The sequence below is a fragment of the Canis aureus genome, chromosome 15 (genome assembly GCF_053574225.1).
Source record: "Canis aureus isolate CA01 chromosome 15, VMU_Caureus_v.1.0, whole genome shotgun sequence".
NCBI lineage: Eukaryota > Metazoa > Chordata > Mammalia > Carnivora > Canidae > Canis > Canis aureus.
In genome coordinates, this window is record NC_135625.1 from 38,087,004 (window position 1) to 38,105,600 (window position 18,597).

At 39.6% G+C, this 18,597-nt stretch overlaps 1 long non-coding RNA gene across 1 annotated transcript in view; it reads left to right on the forward strand.

The window, feature by feature from the left end:
• Positions 1 to 11,689: 11,689 nt before the first annotated feature.
• The window catches only part of LOC144284527 (uncharacterized), an 87,579-nt gene continuing 80,671 nt past the window's right edge, over positions 11,690 to 18,597 (forward strand). The window contains exon 1 of the long non-coding RNA XR_013352961.1: positions 11,690 to 11,859. This is a non-coding gene — a long non-coding RNA (uncharacterized LOC144284527). The remainder of the gene's footprint in view (positions 11,860 to 18,597) is intronic.

Genomic DNA, 18,597 nt, shown 5'->3' on the forward strand with positions numbered 1-18,597 from the left:
CCAGGATCCCGGGATCACACCTGAACCCAAGGCAGACGCCCAACTGCTGAGCCACCCAAGCATCCCTATTTTCTCTTTTTAGATGTTTCCCTATCTTGTATTTTTGTCAGTCAAAACAGTGCTTTCAGACTGGTGAGTTTCCTGCTAAATTTCTGCCCTTCATTCAACTTAAGCTTCAGTGTTAAGTTCCTAGAAGTTTTACGCCATAATTTTCTGAGACAAGAGAGAAAATGTCTCTGATGAAAAAGACAAAACACAAAGCAAAGAACAAAAACAAACAGAAAAATCTCACAAATCAGACTGAAAATACAGCATCTATTAGTCTCTTGAGGCTCTTTATCAAAACACAGGATCTTGGAACCTGAGCGGATTCGGAAATCCAGAACCCCTGCTGCTCCTTCTCTTTCTTTTGGACTCATTTTTTTCGCTTTGCTTCTACTGTGTTACCAACCTGTAGAGGCTGGGATGGTGGCACGTCCCTCCTGCTCAGCTCTTACCGCCATAGCTGGGCTGCAAATTGCAGGACAGATTAAAAATCAGCATTCTTGAAATTAATTCTGACCACTGGAAGCAGGGTTCCCTCCAGAGTCTGCATGTGAGTGTATGAATGTGCATGGGAGCCTGCTGGAAGGCGACTGGCAGGGTTTGTATCAATAGAGAAGCAATCTCTATCAATAGAAAAGTATCAAACCAGTTTGATACCCAGATCAACTTTTTACAAAATACGTATTTAAAAGCTCATCCTTGCTTTCCACACTTTGCAACTCCCACAAAGTGATCATCACTTAGATAAGTGGAGAGTAGCTTAAATAACTCCATCTGCAAATGGATTAAACACACATTCAGACGTACACATTCAGAACAGCCACACGTTCACATAGAATAAGAAAATTTGGGGTCTCTTTCCATTGACCTACAGCCTCAAATGTCTTAAGATAAGGTTTTAAGGGGAAAAAAGTAATAAAGTTTTATGACTATCCTTGAGCAACCTATTTATTTATTTATTTATTTATTTATTTATTCATTCATTCATTCATTCATTCATGAGAGACAGAGAGAGAGAGAAAGGCAGAGACACAGGGAGAGGGAGAAGTGGGCTTCCCACATGGAGCCTGATGTGGGACTAAATCCCAGTACCCTGAGCCAAAGGCAGATGCTCAAACACTGAGCCACCCAGGTGCCTCTGAGAAGCCTTTTTAAAAAAATTTTTGGAAAAAAAAATTTGTTTTGCAAGAAACTTTGCTTGTCTCCAAAACAAAACAAAACAAAACAAAACAAAACAAAAACATGGTTGAAAATACTGGGAACCAGAAGACTTCTTCCCAGGCACTCCTCTGAAAGTCCATCAACTGAAATGGCAAAACTGGATCCTAATCCCTTTCATGAAAGTGACTCCATCTCAAAAGAGTGTTCTATTGTGACTCTTGCATTTCTTACATGTCTTTGAGAGAATAGCCAACATAAAAAAACTTCCGCAATTAGACCTGACAGAAACTTGGGACTACAATTTTTGAGCTGGTAGGAAGCACTGGAGTCATTCAGCGAGCAGCTTCTGGTGGAAGATGTGAGAAGGCAGAGGGCCTGAGAAGGGCAGGTCCTGCAGCTGCCTGGTTCCTGGCTTCTTAGTGACTCGGCTGACAGTGAGACACACTGTCCAGAGGCAGAGGCCATTTGATGGGAGGACAGAAAATGCCAGCACGATAATCTGCAGTTCTGACGGCAAACTTTGTTTTTACCTGGAGTACAGAAGAATTCTGCTTTATTTATCCTGGTAAAATTCTAGCACTAAAGAGGAAGTTAGGGATAAAAAGCAATCGGCAAACTTTGCTCCAAGAGTGAGCTAAGCTTATGTCCTTGTTTGCCTTGTTTTGAAAGGCACATATGACAAGACGTTTGTTGCGTATTGGGTGATATTTATGGGGAGATGGGTGAGGGGGATTTGAATGTACACCTGAATTGAATCACACTTGATCTTAGCCAAAAGGCTGAGAAGCGATCACCTGAATTGAGTCAGAGATCGTCAGGCACCCAAGGCTCCCTTATGTGCTACTCTTCTTCTTTTTTAAAGATTTTATTTATTTATTCATGAGAGACAGAGAGAGAGAGAGAGGCAGACACAGGTAGAGGGAGAAGCAGACTCCATGCAGGGAGCCTGGTGTGGGACTCGATCCTAGGACTCCAGGATCATGCCCTGGGTCAAAGGCAGGCGCTAACCACTGAGCCACTCAGGGATCCCCACGTGCCATTCTTCTAGGGTAACTTTTCACTAGCATAAATTGAAGGAAATGAAAAGGAAGTTGATACCCAGAGACCATTTCTCAGTCTTCAGAAACTTTCTGCTAATGTTTTCCCCCTTTTTATTTCCCATTTTATCTAGCACAGTATGAAGCAAGTGTAAAAATTTTAAATGCAGAAATATCTTTACCCCTGAGTCAAATGAACTTGGAGCACAGACTATGTTCTGGGTATGGAGGGTACAGGTACACATTCAAATAGCAATCCTTTAAATCTATATGAATGTAATCCATGAAACAATCTCTTCCAATTCTTTCCGTTTTGATTTCATTTTAGAATCTCAAATTTCATCTCATAGGCTCCTTATTTGCAAATTCTATATTCACTTCTGAGTAACCTAAATAATTACAGGATATATATTTCTAGAAAGCATAGTCCATGGTGGAACTGATGAAAATCACGTAGATCCAGGCAGAGGCCACCTTCAATGATTTTCTGGGGCCTGGAGATAGTTCCGTGTGCGTCCAATATCCAATGCTGTTTATAAGAACATGATAGAGAGTGTCTCATCTCAAAGCCATACAGGCAAAAAACAAATTCCAGGGAAAAAAAGGTTATGTCAAGATGGGAGAAAAAAAAAATTCTGGTAGATTTGCTTCTCTATTGTCCCAGCTAATCTCCCTGGAGAACTAATAACCAATAACATGGACTCCAGGTGCATTCTCCATGCTTCTCTTGCTTCGTCCCTCAAAGAGAATCATCAGCACCATCACCGATACTTGTCACCTCATTTATCAAGGTAACATTCTGTAGACAGATATTAGAGATAGAAAGCAATCTTCAAACTTTGCCTAAAGAGAAAGCCAAAATTATATCCACTGTTTCTTCCACTTGAAACTTTCCTCTTTTCTCTGTTTCCTGAAGAACCACGGTCTTTCCATCCTATAGTCTGATGCCACTCTTCCACTTTAGACAAAAACCATTCTCCATGTCAATCACTAAGCCCAGTGACTTCAGAAACTTTGCACATGAGAACCATAGGAATTACACTCACCTGTCCCAGCACACAACTCACCACTTCCCCCTCATCAACTGAGCCTCCAATCAAGGCCAGCATACTCTGCAAAGAGATTCAACACATGCACAAGAAGGGCTCCTAGAAGGTGGAAAGGTGCCATTTTTTCTTTAGCTGTTCAAGTATATTTATTACATCCCCCCTCAGGAGAAGAGTCCTGTCTTTTAGCTTCCTATCAATGATGACATTCCCCTCCAGCCATTATGGAACTACAAGATGTGTCCTCATTGCCCAGTAATTATTTCTCCTAAAAATAGTATAATTATTAACATCTTCCAAAACCTGATTACAGTTCAATTCCTAGGTAATCTATTACACTGGACATGTACTCAAATTCAAAGTGATTCCAAGATCACAGTTCTGATCATAGTATCCTTTTCTTCTAATATTTTTTAATATGACGAGCGACATTCTCCCATTCACATTTATTTCAAATGTGTTAGGTATTCTATGGAGGTAGGTAGCTAGTAGGTAGGTAGATAAACCAAAGCCTATGCATCCTTCCCTACTGAATTGCAACCCTTAGGATATTCCTAACTTTGTTTTCTACTATTAAGTTCCCTGCTTCTTTGGATAGTTAATTACAGAGAAGGGTAGGCATGGAGCTCCTAATGAGTCAGGGATGGGTTTTATTTAAAACTCCAATTCATTCCTTTGTATTTTTGGGGCTTTTGAATAAAAATAGGTAGCCTAATTTGCACATTCTCTCAGTGCTTTCTGTGTGTCTCTACTCTTCCTTGGCATTCTGCTGAATATGCACCTCAGAAAGAATTCAAGGCTTCCTTGGCATGATTTTGATGAATAGGAACCTATGAGGCTTAATAAGAGGCACCAAAATGGACAGGCACCTAAGGGGAAAAACAGGTCTGTGTTGATGAATGTCTTTCCCAGGGGAGCTGGGGCACTGCTGAGATGCAGTTTTTCCAGCAAGTGGTAAAACGGAAAGATAATTCAAGGCAACACATGCAAGGCAGGATGTGCGATGTATTTTCTCAGCAGCAACGAGTGTGCAGAAGGAATCAGATAAGCAGCTGCTTTGCAGGGTGCCAAAGGGACAGACAGCAGAGAAGAAATGTGCCGGCCCAGAAAGGACTGCGTGGAATGGAAATGTGCAAATTACCCTTATCAAGTCAAGTGATGTTCTGAGGTGAGCTTTATCTACTTATTTTTTTTATTGTACTAAACTCCCACCAGGACATTAAGTTTTGGTGTTTCAGTTTATTTTTTAATAAAAAAAAATCAGGGTTTTCTAATCTTTATGTTCAGAGGAAGCAAAGACTGCAAGATATTATAGCAACTATTTTCTTATAAAATTAAGAGATGCCCCAGAGAAGACAGCATCAGGTGGGTTTATGGGTGGGGGTGCTATTGCTGCCTGTGGCAGATCTAGCCACTGAGCTGTCCATCTATCCATGGACCTGTTTGACTAACCCCTTTTTGAAGATAGAGACACAACTTTTTTGGAAGAGAGATTTCATTTTTTGTCCATCCCATTCTGCCAATTTATTTTATCTTCCATTTTCTCTCATAGAAAAATTGAAAACTTCCCAAGTTTTTTTGAGTTTGAGCTTCAAGGGTTGTGTATAAAATGTGTCTTTTTATTTTGCTGATTTGACATCTGGGAGCTTGCTGACCCTGGAGGGACTATCCCTCTCAGGGCTACCCAGTTCCTAGAGATAAGAATGGACTTGTCTGTGAGCCCACCATTCGTATACGAGCTAATCAAACCAGAGTGCACACCCTGAATGACCTCCTCTATCAGACGGTCATCCTCAGGACCACTATCCACCTTCCTTTATCCCCCAGGGCCTGGGACCAGACAACCCAGTTCCTATACCCCAGACAGAGCCTGTTGAAACTATCCAAATTAGCCAAACCTAAGCCCCATCATACCCATTTTTTCCTACAGAAATGATAGTAAAGGCTCTTGCTCACATTTTTTCCTTCATACCCTCTGCCTCCTGATGGAAACTGGTACTTCCCTGTGTGGCCCCCTTATGGTGTGGGAAACCTGTTGGGAACCATGAATAACAAATCACCTTTTGGGTGGCAACCTTCTCCTGATCTGTTGGCCTCACCATCTCTGAATAATAATAAAACCTGTATCTTAAAGCAGGCTGTTGTAGACATCTTTTAATTTCATATTTGTCATAAGTGACAATGAAAATGAGAAGGATCTCAGTTACAGGTAGCCTTCCCCACCTCTGTACAGATGAGAGAATATCTACCAGTGGAATCTACTTTCCAAAATTCTGACTGCTCCAAAAGCTAACTTCATCTAGTATGTAGAATCTCCTGAAGAAAGAAAATACCAGGGGGCACCATCCCCTGTACCCCCACAATTTTCCTTCATCTTGATCTACAGTCCTACCAACAGCAAAACAATTTAAGGGAGCACAGGATACAAGAAAAAAAAAAGCAATTTTGGAAGGCTATGTTAGGTAAATTATAGGTAAGCACATCCTAAAAGTTAACCTATGCTGTAGCTATTAAGTGCCTCATCCCGAGGGGCAAAATCATTCATAATCTACATGCATTATGCAAGAGGAACAAAGAATATGCTGCCTACAGTGGTTCCTTCTACTCACCACCTCCCCCCACCCCCAACCCCCTTTGGAACAGTGTCTACATACCTAATGTGAAGCTTGTCCAGTTACCACGGGTACAAGAGATTTGTAGGTGTGCATACATGGATAGTAAATTTTAATCACTTGCACAGAAAGTAGCATATATTGATTGAGTTTTTTTGCCTAAAGGAGAGTATTCCTTTAAACTATAAACAACACCACAATAGATCAAATTCATACTTCAGGCACTTGATTTTTTTCTATCTATTACTTGCACTTTTATTGAGTAATTTTTATAAAACAGGCATTCTAGATTCTGTGGATTCAAATTAGAAGGGTATATATCGTCCCTGTCCCCAAAGGGCTCAAAGTTCTTGAGTTTTACATATGTATACTATCACTCATAGTTATGAGTACAGTCACTCTGTTGTGAAAAATATCTACTACTGGACAGGATAAAACAGTGCTGAGGCTCTTCAGGAAAAGATTCAGAGGATAATTCAGAGAAACTGGATTCTCAAAGGAAAGGAGAGGTTGTTATTGTAGGGGAGGAAATTTTTTTCCTCTACCCTTCCAAGTTCTTTTGGCTGGTCTATTAATCAAGTTGGTGTAAGACAGATCAATAGGAGAAAAACAAGTTTTATTATGTACATATGGGAGCCCCATAAAAAATATGAGATCCAAGGATAAGTTGGGCTATTGAGGCTCACATGCCATCCTGAGCTAAGGAATTGGATAAGGGCCTGGGGCTTCAAAGGGGAGGAGGGTAATTCACAAGGCCATAAAAAGAAGCAGATGCTTGGTAATTAGATATTTTCCTGCCATATAGATAGGTCTTCAGATAAAAAGTTATCTCTGGTAATAACTCTCTTTCTGGGTCCAGCCCCCTATCTAAATTATTTTTAAGTAGTTAAGAGAGAGATAAAAGTTTTTCTTGAGTCTGTTGGGTGTTGATTACCTTTGACTCAAAATAATCCACATGCCAAACTGGCATATATTGCTTTCCTTCATTAGGGACTGAATTATGTCTTCCCCCATCTCTGGAGGTAATTAAAATTAAATGACATCATAAGAGTGAGACTGTGGTTTAATTTTAATAGGATTGGTGTCCTTACAACAAGAGAAAGAAATACCATGAGGGCACAGGAACAGAGGAATAAACATGAAAGGACACAGCAAAAAGGCAGCCATCTACATACCAAGGAGAGACAATATAGAAACCGATGCTGCTGACACCTGATCTTGGGCTTCTAGCTGCCAGATCTGCAAGAAAAATTAAGTTCTGTTGTTTGAGCCCCCCAATTTGTGCTTTTCCTTTTGAGGGCTGTGTGTTTTGACAGCCCTCACAGACTAATAGGTTGATGCTAATAGGCAAGGAAGGAAAAGTAGCCTTAGAGGATGTAGTGAACAGATCTTAAAGAAAGGATAGTAAAAAAAAAAAAAGAAAAAAAGAAAGGATAGTATTTTCAAAGGTTTGGAGCCTGTGAACTCAAGATCTGGTGAGAAGTTCAGTGATGCAGGAGCTCAGGGGAACTGCGGAAAATTGTAAATGAAAAATGTCTGCTGAAATAGTTTGAAAATGGCCTTGAATTCTGAAATAAACAACTTGTAACTTATTGTGTTTGCAGTAGGAAACCAGAAATCCTAAGGAACAGAGTGGAATGATTACATTAATAGGGATTTTGGCAATATGGGGATGATATAATGGGGGCAGCTGAGTGGAATACAATGTAAAGAGGGAGAATAGGAACCTGGAGGTATGTACAATATAAATCAGGTGAGAAGTGAAGGAGGAATAAATGAAGCTGGAGGAGTCAGGGAAAGAATTAAATTTACAGTTGTTACTGGACTTTGAACTTGAGGATCATAAGTCATTCTAGTTCTTCTTCTGGAGGTCATTTATTTTTTCCTTCTGACTATTCTTAAGATCATATATTTGTCTTTTTGTTTAGTGTATGGTGACATTTAGGTAAAATTTTCTTGTTTCTACTCCTTTCTGAAGCTGAGGATTAGAAGTTTTAATCAATTCTTAAATAGTCCAGCCTTTCTCCTTTGTTCTCCCATTTTTTCTCTATCCTCTTTCTGGAGTTCAACTGGACATATAATAGACCTGTCTATATCTTTCACATTCCTTTACCATTTTTTTTTAAATACATTTTCTTCTTTTTTTTTTTCCCTGTGTTTTAGGCTTGAGAATTTCTTCAAAACTATTTTCCAATTCCCTAATTCTCTCTTTAGCAGTGTCTGATCTCCTGTATAGCCCTTTTATTGAGGTTTTCATTTCAATTATATATTTACATCACGAAAGTTCTATTTGGTTCTTTTTGAAATCTACTTGGTAATTTTACAGCCTACTGCTTTTTGTTCATATTTTTAATCCAATCATTTAAGTCTTTAAATATGGCAAATACACTTATTTTATATATATATATTTTGTATTTTTTAAGATATATTTATTTATTCTTTAGAGAGTATGGCAGGGGAGGGGCAAAAGAAGATGGAGAGAGAGAATCTAAAGCAGATTCCCTGCTGAGCAAGGAGCCCAACACAGGGCTTGATCTCACAACTCTGAGATCATGACCTGAGCCAAAATTGAGTCAGAGGCTTAACTGACTGAACTATCCAGGTGCCCCTATATACTCTATTCATTAAGATCAATATTTGGAGTCCTTGTTTTTTGTTTTTTGTTTTTTGGTTTTGGTTTTGTTTTTTTCCCGGCTTTTTTGATCATACTGGTGGTGGTGGTGTGTGTATATTCTAGTACTTTTATGGGAGGAGAGTTGGTTTTATTTTTGTTTTAGCAGGAGGGTTGTTCAGCATGGTATTATTCTCCCAGATATGCAACTGAATAAAATACAATTTATAACCATTTCTGAAGTTGAATTTATAGGCTTTGGAAACAAAATAAATGTGGATTTTGGAATAAATGAAAGGATTAAACTTACTTCCATCTTTTTGATCTGATATATTAAGTAGTTGCCATGAATTAAGATTTAAAAAATTAATTTAGAGGAATAAAGAGTCCTTTTTTGGTATGCAAATGTCCAACTGATAGCTGAAATTAGGGTTTCACTTCAGAATGGAGGTCAGAAATTTAACTATAGATTTAATAGTAAACAAGATACAGTCAATAGTTGAACATAAGTTACCAATATCAGCCAGGGAACCATTTAAAGCAGGTAAAACAGAGATTAAAGAACAGAGAAGCAAGGACCAGAAGTGTAGGATAATAAACAGTAGAAAAGTCAGGAACAGAGGAGAATCAGGAATTGGTAAGAGTCCAGATATCAGTGGCGGACCAAACTTAAATGCAGGAAACATTCAAAACAATAAAAAACTATAGAAATCACAAATAGAATTAGAACCAAATATTTGTCATTGAATTTTGATATCAACTTTATTTTCCTATCTTCAAGGATTTTGACAATCAAAAGTGAAGAGAGATAGTGATAATTTTTAAGTAAGAGTAAAGAGAAGATTTTTGTAGTTCTTAAGTAGTTTGTTGTTGTTGTTATTTTTATTTTCTTTAGAAATTGCCCACATTCATAAGCAGAGAGAATTGGGCCAGTAAGGAAGGAGATAAAATGCCTGGGATATGCCTGGGAGATAAGATAAATGGCAGAGCAAAGCCTGGAAGACATTGTGGAAGACACAATGGAAGGAGCCATTGGACTATAGAGAAGCAGGACACTCCTTGCTGGGAAATAGGAGGGAGAGGAGGTGAAGAAGGACCCTTGAGGTGATTTCATCGTGGATTGTGAGAAAAGCTGGAAAGGTTCCTCCTTGGCCACATTTATTCCTCTGTGTAGGAAGTTATCTGCCAAAAGAAAGAATGGTGGCAGTAGACAGGAAGCTTAAGAAGACAAGGGAAAAATGTGAATAGCCATGTGATCGGGGAAAGGGAAATTGACCAGAAGGAAGGAAAACAATCACTGAGTTGTGTCATCTGTTTTCAGACCTTAGCATGCTTCACAATCACCTGGAGAACTTGGCAAAACTGTTTGCTGGAATCTGCCACAAATATTGTAGCATAGTCGCCCTGGAATAGGGTCTCAGTTGGTTAAAAAAAAAAAAAAAAAAAAAAAGTGTTTCTAACCTGCAATATGTCTCTGCAGAGTTTTTGAAGATATACAATTTTATCAGGTTTATACGGCAAAACTCCCTGATATTTACATGTTGAATCATATGCATTCTCAGAACTCCCTGCCTTTGTCTGGGACCTCTCCTTGGCCTGGATTGCCCTTTCCTCTGTAACCTGATATGATTCCACACAGCCTCTTCAAGCAGCTGTTCAAGTGGGACCTTCCTGGGAAGAAGTGTTTCTGCATCTGTCCTTGCAATTTTCTGAGCCCTGCTTTTTGTACCCACATAACTTGCTTGTACCCAGTTGTCATTCCGCCTCGTATTTTTGTTGTCCAGATGCCTGGCTCTTCACACCCCTAAACTGTAAGCTCCCTGAGGACAGATACTGCTCCATCACCTTCCCCCTTTCCCTGCAATATTAAGCACTATATCTGGTGTAGAGAGTTGCCCAATATTATCCCTGGGAATGAGTAAGAGGCTTGCTACCCTATTAGGCTGCTGCTTCACAGGCTTTGAAATAATCAGCAGAACAGGCGGGGGGACATTAATTCAGAGAACATCAGAACAAACTTTTGCTTTAAATGATTTGCCTTCTCCCCTTGACAGCAGCTCTTATTAAAATAACATTAGCTAAAAATATTTCTATGCCAAAAGTAATTATGATAATGTTTCTTTGCATTTATATAGTTCTTTTTATTCTCACGATTCATAGTACACAGGCCTCCGCTCAGGAGGAAAGAAAAGCACTGAACTGGACTTGAACTTCTCATTCCCTTCACTGGGCAACCTCTTTGTGTCCTAACCCATCCCCAAGGCATTAGTATCGCTGATGTCTGAGTCCAGGTTTCTGTGTTTGACGTCCTCACCCAACCTACTCGGGCATGGATTCAAAAGAGAAATTTCAATTAGTTCCCCTCAAAGGATTAAATTCTGTTGTCCCTCACTGGATGCTCTCATCTTTAACAGGTAATTAAGGTCCTAATGGGCTCATACAGTTTTTCAGTCTGTTCCAACCAATTACAGTACTAAAGAAAAAGCCAAAAAAGAAAAAGAAAAAAAAAAAAACAGAAAAAAGAAAAGAAGAGAAAAATGGGAAGCAGGAAAAGGGTGCTTGCAGGAATGTTATAAGCCATTTTCAGGGTGAAAGGTTCTACTTGTTTAAATGCTTGCCAGGGAGGTCTCAAACTTTATACCTTGGGTACACTGTACCCTAGAGGACTCTTCGACTTCTTTCCCATCACTCTTGTTTTTCTGTTTTCAGACTCTAGCAGGATGTATAGTGTGCACTGAGGTACACACATACACACATACACATCTATGCCTTTTACAACTGTGATACAGTAATATATCTGGCCTCTGGCCTCAGGTCCTGGCAAAAACCCTTGCAATTTATAGGATGATTGGAGTGTCTTTTTTTTTGCCAATGCCAATGATGACTCCTGATGGACCCCTTATCTAGGAGGGGTGCTGGTTACCAGAAAGACGAATCTTGTGCTTAGGGGATTGGAACTTCTGGCCAGCCATTCCTCTAGGTAGTAAAAGGGGTTAGAAATTGACTTCAATCACATAATGAATAATTTAAGCAATTGTTCCTACATAATGAAACCCCAGTAAAATCTCTGGACACCAGAACTCAGAGATGCTTCTTGATTGGTGAGCACACTGATTGGTTGGGCGTGTAATAATCCCTGAGTCCAAGGGGAGAAGATATGGAAGGTAACAATTCCAATTCCAATGTGTATGTGGTGGGGTTCCCGCACCAAGCAATTCTTTGACACCAGCTGGGGGTCCTACAGCTCAATTCAATCCTGACACTATTTACCTGGAAGTAGCACCAGACTCCAGAGGTTAAGGGCTCAGTCCCAAAAGTCTGCACTCCCCTTCAGAGATCAATCACAAGTAAGTCTAGAATGTTATTTGTGCTTCTGATGGACTGGCTCCAAACGGGAGGTTCCCAGGATGCCCAAGTTGAGTTTGGTTAATTTGCTGAAGTGGCTCACAAAACACACAAAAAATAATTTGCTTAACTAGATTACTGGGTTATTGTAAAAGAATAAAATTCAGGAAGAGCCAGATAGAAGATGCACAGGGCATGTGGGAGGGAATGTAGAGCTCCTCTATACCTTGAGAGCACTGCTCTCCCCAGATCTCCACAGGTTCACCAACTGAAAGCGCTCCAAACCCCTTCCTTTGGAGTTTTTATGGAGGCTTCATTACATTGCCCTGGTTGATTAAATCACAGAGTATTGGCAATCAATTGTAACCTCCAGCGCCTCTTTCCTCCCTGGAGGTCAGGGGGTGGGGCTGAAAGTTCCAACCCTCTGCTCACACCACTGGTTCCCCTGGCAACCAAGCCCCGCGCTTAGGTCACCTAGATCCTTTCTAAATTCACCTTATTAACATAAGATACATTTATCACTCTTGTCACAGGTGATTCGAAAGGTTTTAGGAGCTCTGTGCCACACACAGGGAAAAAGTCCAAATATATATTATTAGAAATCACAATATCACAGAGGATCTGTTTCCCAGACCATCCCAGACTTCACCCTGTGTGTATCCTTTATAAACGAAACTGTATTAGTAAGTAGAGCACTTCCCGGGAGTTTTGTGAGTCATTCTGGAAAATGATCAGACCTGAGGTGGTGGTAGTTAGTTCTGAATTTATGTCCAGTCAGTCAAATATAGGAGGGCCTGGAGGCTCCATCTAAAGTGAGAATGGTCTCAGGGGCACCTGAGTGGCATCTGCCTTTGGCTCAGGTCATGATTCTGGGGTCCTGGGATCCAGCCCCACGTTGCTGGGCTCCCTGCTCCTCAGAGTCTGCTTCTCTCTCTGCTTGCTGCTCCCCTTGCTTGTGCTCCCTCTCTTTCTGATAAATAAATAAATAAATAAATAAATAAATAAATAAATAAATATATTTTTAAAAAGTAATAAAGTGAGGTCGGTCTCGTGGAAGACTAAGCCCTTAACTTGTGGCATCTGCAGTAACCCCAAGTAGCTGGCATCAGATGCGTATTGCAGTGAAGTCCAGTCTGGGTTGACACAGAACAATGACACAATGAAACTCAGCTCATTTCTTCTTCAAGCTCCCTCACATCTCTGTAGCGGGGATGCGGCTATTGCCATGGGGAGGGATGCCCATTTGTTCTGTGCTGCACGGGGTAGAACAATTGGAAGCTGAAAAAAATCAGGGTAAGAGTCCTGCTCCCTATAGGTCGCCACTGCTCACAAATCATCAATTCTTTGAGAGCCTCTCTCTTGCCGATTTTCTCACCAACCAGCAGGGGGTTCTCTGAGTCCGCTGGGTGGACTACCTGCCACAATTCTCCAGAGCACTCAGGGAAAACATGTCCTGGGGACCCAGTGGAGAATTGCTAAATCTTAATGGGGGTGAAGGAGATGAAAAGAAGTTAACTTTTTAAAAAAGCTCTTTCATACTCTTATATACACCAAAGTTTGGAATCCTCTCTGTGTGCTGGATCATTTCAATAAGGCTGCAGGGTAAAAATGGTCCCCTGGCTGCTTCTGTTAGATACCGAGCCCTAAACCACATAGTACCCTTTTTCCCCAGCTCCTCTCCCTTTGGTCTGGATCTTGGTTTTTAAATTAGAAATATTAGCATGAAGGAAATGTTTTTAAGAAAGATTTTATTTGTTTTTTCATGAGAGACACAGAGAAGCAGAGATATAGGCAGAGGGAGAAGCAGGATCCCCCTGGGAATCCCTGGACCCCGGTATCATGACCTGAGCTAAAGGCAGATGCTCAACTGCTCAGTCACCCAGGCTTCCCAAGGAAACGTAACTTCAGTTGTCCAAAATAACGACATGTTGATGCGATTAGAGGATTGTGTACCATTAAAGGGTAACCTATATTCAGTGAAGTTTGTGGTTCCAGTGGAGTCTGGCATAGGTGTATCCAGTTGTAAGGACCTTTGCATGTGCAGACTTGGGGTGAGGGGCCTGGAGGATAATAATTTAGGATGCAAGCTCAAGGAAACACAAGAAATGTACTTCAAGAAAGGTAAGTTGGGGGCAGCCCGGGTGGCTCAGCGGTTTAGTGCCGCCTTCCACGCAGGATGTGATCCTGGAGATCCAGGATCGAGTGCCACGTGGGGCTCCCTGCGTGGAGCCTGCTTCTCCCTCCGCCTGTGTCTCTACCTCTCTCTCTCTCTGTCTCAAATAAATAAATCTTTAAAAAAAAAAAAGAAAAAGAAAGAAAGAAAGAAAGAAAGAAAGAAAGAAAGAAGAAAGAAAGAAAGAAAGAAAGAAAGAAAGAAAGAAAGAAAGAAAAAGAGAAAGAAAGAAAGAAAGAAAGAAAGAAAGAAAGAAAGAAAGAAAGAAAGAAAGAAAGAAAGGTAAGTCATGAGAGAGTACATGCATATTTGCATGGCTTTGGCATATAACTTAGCTCTTCTGTGAATTTCAAATGCAGGGACAGGGTGATGTAGGAATGAAGTAATTATGGTTGACTTCTGAACAATGTGGGGTCTAGAGTCACTGACAGCTGCAAATCCACATATAGCTTTGACCCCCTAAAAACAAACTACTAATAGCCTACTGTTGACCGGGAAGTCTTTCTGATAACATAAACAGTTGATTAACATGTATTTCACATATCTTATGTATTATATACTATATTCCTACAATAAAGTAAGCCAGAGGAAAGAATATATTATCAACAACATCATAAGGAATAAAAAAATATATTTACATGCCTGTCCTGTATCTACCGAAAAAAATTCCTAGGTAAGTTAAAGTGTGCAGGTCCTTTTTTTTTTTCCTTTTTAAAAATTTATTCATGAGAGACCCATAGAGAGAAGCAGAGACATAGGCAGAGGGAGAAGAACCTGGGATCACGACTTGAGCTAAAGGCGGATGCTCACCCACTGAGCCACCCAGGCGCCCCAGATGTGTGCAGTTCAAACCTATGTTGTTCAGGGGTCAACTGTATTTATTTATAAAAAATATCTTAAGGCTGCAAAATTGATTTGCAGAGAGTTAATGGGATCTTAATCCAAAGATACTGGGAGAGGGTCATCAGAAAAGGGAAGAGATAGGAAGTAAGAGGCTGGAGGAACAGAACAAATGAAAAGGAACATAATTCAGGTTTTGGCAATTTCACAAACGTGTCTGGGCTAGCTTGTATGTGAGGCATAGAAGGAGTTAACTCCATGACGTGGCGAAGCTGGATGAAAGGAAACAGATCTAAGAGAGAAAATGAGGAAAAGCACTACTGAAGCAAAATCTTATGGGCAGTTGGCCCTGCAAGCTGCTCAGTAAAGAGAGAAGGGTCAGCAGTTGAGCTGACTGTCTGAGTCAGGGGCTAGGGGTGCATCTCAGAGACTCAACTCCACAACATGCTTAAGGAAAGAAATAAGTGGCCAAAAAGGGTCTCTATATTTGATTTCATAAAAGCACTCATTTTGTCAAGGTCTTCTTTCAGTTTAATGTGTAGATAGAGATGGGATCTAAAACAGAGGCCATTTGTAGTTTTTTTTTCTTTTTTTAAGATTTTATTTATTTATTCATGAGAGACACAGAGAGGAGAGAGAGAGAGGCAGAGACACAGACAGAGGGAGAAGCAGGCTCCATGCAGGGAGCCTGACATGGGACTTGATCATGGGTCTCCAACATCACACCCTGGCCTGAAGGCAGCGCTAAACTGCTGAGCCACCCAGGCTGCCCCCCTTTTTAGTTTTTATAAAAATTTAAATTGAGTGAGATCATTAGGACTCCAAAGTCATACAATAGAGTACATATGTGGTATGTGTACTCCCCATCCTGTTTCACAGCATTGTCCTTATAGCCTATGTACCATTTTTATAGAATTAAGCCATATCTAGTATTCTTCATGTATTGCTGGTGGGAGAGCCCCTGAGTAGAGAATGTGATGCGAATTCTCTGGATGACCTATCTTCTAAGGGTTTCTGGTATAGTGGCCGAACACAGCTCAACACCAGTCAACTTCACAAATACTTTAGTAATTAGAGAGGATGAGTGAGGATTTTGGTGTGGGAGTAGAAGAAGTAGAGACATACAGCTGTCTCCCAACAATTAAAAAATGATGCTTAGTATATTGTATAGATATATTTGAGAAGGACATGCTAAGTAAGGTTAAACCAAATTGTTAAAGAAGAGAAAACGTAGATCCAACACTGATCTTTTTTTATGAAGTTAACATGTATATCTGTCCTCTTATTCCTAATTACCCATGCTATTGGGGGTGACACACTTATGTTGATACCAGTTTTACCCAGTTTTCTGTTGCCAATATCACCACACTGTATTAACTCATAATTACACATGCCACTGTCTTCTACTTAGGGTATAAGAAAAATACCAATGTGGTGGAAAGAGAATGAGCTAAGAATAATAAATTAAGTCCCAAATTACAGTAGGAGATGTACCATAGTCTTGAAACCAAAACATGATCAAGGCAATATGAAAAAGGAACATTTCTAGCCAAATCTCATTCCATGAACAAGAATGTAAAAATCCTAAAGAAAATGGGGTCAGGTTGCATTTATCCCAAGAACACAAGATCATTTAACATTCAAAAGACAATTGTTATGAATACAATATAATGTAAGATCTATAATAGTAGTAGTAAAATATCAGATTAGAACAGAAAAATCAAAGGACCATCAATAGACACAATGTATTGGATAAAGCCAACCTCTGTTGCAGGGCAATAAAATACAAGCATCCTTGCAAGTGTACCAGGTGCTGTTGGTGTCTGTGTGCTTTGGCCTCACTTCAGTACACACAGGGCAGGCTTCTACTGGCAGTATCTGCCTAAGAGTTTGTTCTTGTCTTGTGGCCCATAAAGCAGGCCAGACTGCCAGAGAATTCACCTCCTACTCCTTCCCTGGCAGCCTTCAAAGAACTCCCAGCTTTCTCCTCTCCCAGTGTGAGCAACTCTAAGGAATGGGTTTTGTTCTGACTCCTAGTAGTGGGGCTTTCTAAAGCACCTTTTATTGATTTCCTTCTTCTCCTAATTCAGTAAGCCCTCACCTTATAGGGTGTCCAAAGATCATCTAATAAGCTATTGCATTCAAATCATTGTTTCAGAATCTGTTTCTGGGGAAAACAAATTAAGATAGTAAGATGGGGCTGGTAGAAGACTTCTTTAACTTGATATAGGACATTTTGAAAAAAATTACAGTACACACACTATTCAATGGCGTCATGTTGAACTTATTCACTGTACTATCCAAAACAAGTCAAGTGCATCCACTATTATGATTTCAGCTTAGCATCATATTAGAGGTCCTTCTTAAGTGTAATAAGGCAAAAGAAATAGTAAAAGGTGTAAGAATTGTAATAATTTGAAAGGATGAAAAGCTGTCATTATTTGCCATGGTTATTTATGGTTGTGGAAAAAATTATGATTTGCTAAAAGAATTCAGCAAGGCACCTGGATGTAAAATCAATATACATTTTTAAAAATCCATTATAAATGCAGAACTCGGGAGAGAAAAACAAGGCCACAATGATGGCCTTACAGGCTATGTCAAAGGGACACAGTCAACTGAAAGAGCTCCCAATGGCCAAAGATGGAACAATTTTAGCAACAGTATAAATAAAGTAATATCAGGTTATAACAGAGTAGAAATTAAATATTCATGACTTCATGCTGATATAAATAAATTATTTAATAAATAAATAAATGAGAGAGAAGTGACAGTCTCCTGTGTGGAAGGATTCCAAATAATTCATGCAGATTTTAGATCCTCATGAAGGTGGAACGTGAGTCTCCACTCCTTAAGCTTGGCCTGGGCATAGTGAGTTCCTTCTGAAGCATACAGTATGGAACGGGGTACAAAAGAATAATTTTACAGTAGTGAAATCTGATAAACACTACCTCAGCCAGATTATCAAGGGCAACTTCCATGCTATGCACTCTTAATAAAATGGAATAAAAATGGCACTTCTATGGTTTTCCTCCCCAAAACCCATAATCTGAGAAAAACATCAGACAAATCCCAATAGAGGGTTCTATAAAACATGTGACCAGTACTCTTCAAAATTGTTAAGGTCATCAAATTAAGGCAACTTAGAGACTGTCAGAGCCAGTGGGAGCCTGAGACATCGTTACTAAATGTAAGGTGGTGTCTTAGTGAAACCCTGGAACAGATAAAGGATATGAGGCTAAAACTAAGGAAGTTTGAATAAAAATGTACATAACAATGGATCAATATTGGTTCATTACTACAAATGCATTATATAAATAAGAAATTAATAATAGAGGAAACCGCGTACAAGACTTACAGGAACTCTATCATTTTCCCTTTTTTTTTGGTAAATCTAAAACTGCTCTAAAATATAAAGTTTATTAAAAAAGTATAAAGAGATTAGTTGCAATTGATGCTCAAAAAATTTATAAAAGGTAAATATTAAAACATAACTTTTATATTGGCTTCAAATAAAAAGAAAGTGAAGTACCAAGAAATTAATCAAGCAATGCATGTATAAAATTTTTACGGAGAAAATTATATTGAAGAAAATGTTTTCAAGGACTTAAATGAATAGAAAACCATACTGCAGGCATAGTCTACAAATTAATAAGAAAAAGGCAATATCCTAAGGATGTAAATTCTCACCAAACTGCTTTAAAAGTGATGAGATTCAATTCTAGCC